This window comes from Dermacentor variabilis, unplaced genomic scaffold, assembly GCF_050947875.1.
Source record: "Dermacentor variabilis isolate Ectoservices unplaced genomic scaffold, ASM5094787v1 scaffold_20, whole genome shotgun sequence".
In the NCBI taxonomy this organism is placed as follows: Eukaryota; Metazoa; Arthropoda; class Arachnida; order Ixodida; family Ixodidae; genus Dermacentor; species Dermacentor variabilis.
In genome coordinates this window covers 1,156,610-1,158,497 of record NW_027460368.1, presented here as the reverse complement: position 1 = coordinate 1,158,497, position 1,888 = coordinate 1,156,610, and the positions used below count along the sequence as shown (strand labels likewise).

The window sequence follows — 1,888 nt, the reverse complement described above, 5'->3', positions numbered from 1 at the left end:
ACGAACCGAAATACCATGGGAACACCCGCATTTCCCCGCCTACTTGATCGTCACCCTCAGAAGAGGGGACGCACCGAAGACTTCAGCACATGTTTGACCCGCATAAAAGATAACTACCCGAAGTACCATGTTGTCCATAGTGAAAATCCTGAAAAGCAAGCCAGATTCATTTCGCCATTCACCGTAGCAAAATCTTTGACCGAAGCCTTAGGGTCAGGTTATAAGGTAACGAAAATGGCTAGCGGGGACCTTCTCCTTGAGATCCCTCAGAAACATCAGTACGAGAAGCTTGGCAGTCTCGTGACATTTGGTAACATTCCTATTTCTGTTACACAACACCGAACAATGAATAGCTCACGGGGAGTCGTGTCAGAGGCAGACCTCCTAGACCTGACAGAAACTGAACTCCTGGAAGGTTGGAAAGAACAAAATGTTACTGACGTAAAACGTATTACAATTAGACGAGACAACAAGGACATCCCCACTAAACATCTTATCCTAACATTTTCATCCAGCGTGCTGCCAGACACCATTGAAACAGGATACATCAGGTTAAATGTACGACCATTTATCCCCAACCCTAGACGATGTTTCAAATGTCAGAGGTTCGGCCATGGCTCGCAGAGCTGCCGTGGTCAAATAACTTGTGCAAAGTGTGGAGTCCAGGGCCACCCCTCAGACAACTGCAGTGGCACACCTCACTGTGTGAACTGCAGTGGTGACCATCCAGCCTACTCACGCTCCTGTCCGAACTGGAAGAAAGAAAAAGAAATAGTTACCCTCAAAGTCAAAGAAAACATTTCATTTAAGGAAGCCCGTAAAAGGTGCTCTCCATTCCACAACACACCTTATGCTGATGCGGCGCGTCGGGGGGCAGCGTCGCAGCGGCAATCGCCGAGTGCCCTGCCCGCGTGCAGCGAGCAGGCACCTTTGGCTCCTGCCCCCAGGGTGGAAGTAGGTGAGCCTACTCCATCCAACCAGCAAACAGGCCAGGCTACCCTTGGGTTGCCGGTCCCACAAGAGTTATCTGTGGCAACCTGCGCTACACGCAGCGATCCCGCAGTACCGATAGTGGCCCCGAAGGTAGGCGCAGCCGAGGCTGCCTCGACCTCCCCGGCCCCTCCCAGCGCTGGCAACAGCCGGCGCAGCCAAATTACACAGGGAGCCCCATCGACCTCCGGGCTGGTGGGCGCAGGGGTCTTGCCTTCCGAGGTGATACTCTCCCGAAAAACTTCTCGCTCGCAAGAGCGCGTGTCCGGCGCCTCACAAGAGGCAATGGACACAACTCCTATCCCCACGGCGCACCAAGCGCCTAAGGAGCGGCGAGGTTCCCTCGAACGCTCCAAAAAAGGCAAAACCCCGGTTACAGGGCCTCGCAAGAGCCCTGTAATCTAATTAGTCATTTCTGTTTCCGTATACACAGCACCAATTTACATTAAATATGGATACACAAATCATACAATGGAACATCAGAGGTCTCCTTAGAAACCTTGATGATTTGCAAGAACTTATCCACAAACACAATCCAAAAGTGCTGTGTTTACAGGAAACACATTTAAAATCGAGACACGCAAACTTTCTCCGTACGTATGTTACATTTCGCAAAGATCGCGATGATGCCATCGCATCATCGGGTGGTGTTGCGATTCTCACTCATAAAAGTATAGCATGTCAACCTTTACAGCTTCGAACGCCCCTTGAAGCAGTGGCGGTGCGACTTGTTCTGCTAAACAAACTCATCACTATTTGCTCGCTTTATATACCCCCGCATTACAAATTAACTAAACATGAATTTCAGTCCTTTATAGATGAACTGCCAGAACCCTATGTTGTTCTTGGCGACTTCAATGCGCACAGCTCCCTGTGGGGAGACTCTCGTATCGATGCG

At 50.5% G+C, this 1,888-nt stretch overlaps 1 long non-coding RNA gene across 1 annotated transcript; it reads right to left on the bottom strand.

Annotated features, from left to right (window-relative positions):
* Positions 1 to 552: 552 nt before the first annotated feature.
* Positions 553 to 1,548, bottom strand: LOC142568540 (uncharacterized). The gene is made up of 2 exons (XR_012825452.1): positions 848 to 1,548; positions 553 to 752 (listed from the first exon to the last, which is right to left on the bottom strand). It is a non-coding gene; the product is annotated as an uncharacterized LOC142568540 (long non-coding RNA).
* Positions 1,549 to 1,888: the final 340 nt, after the last annotated feature.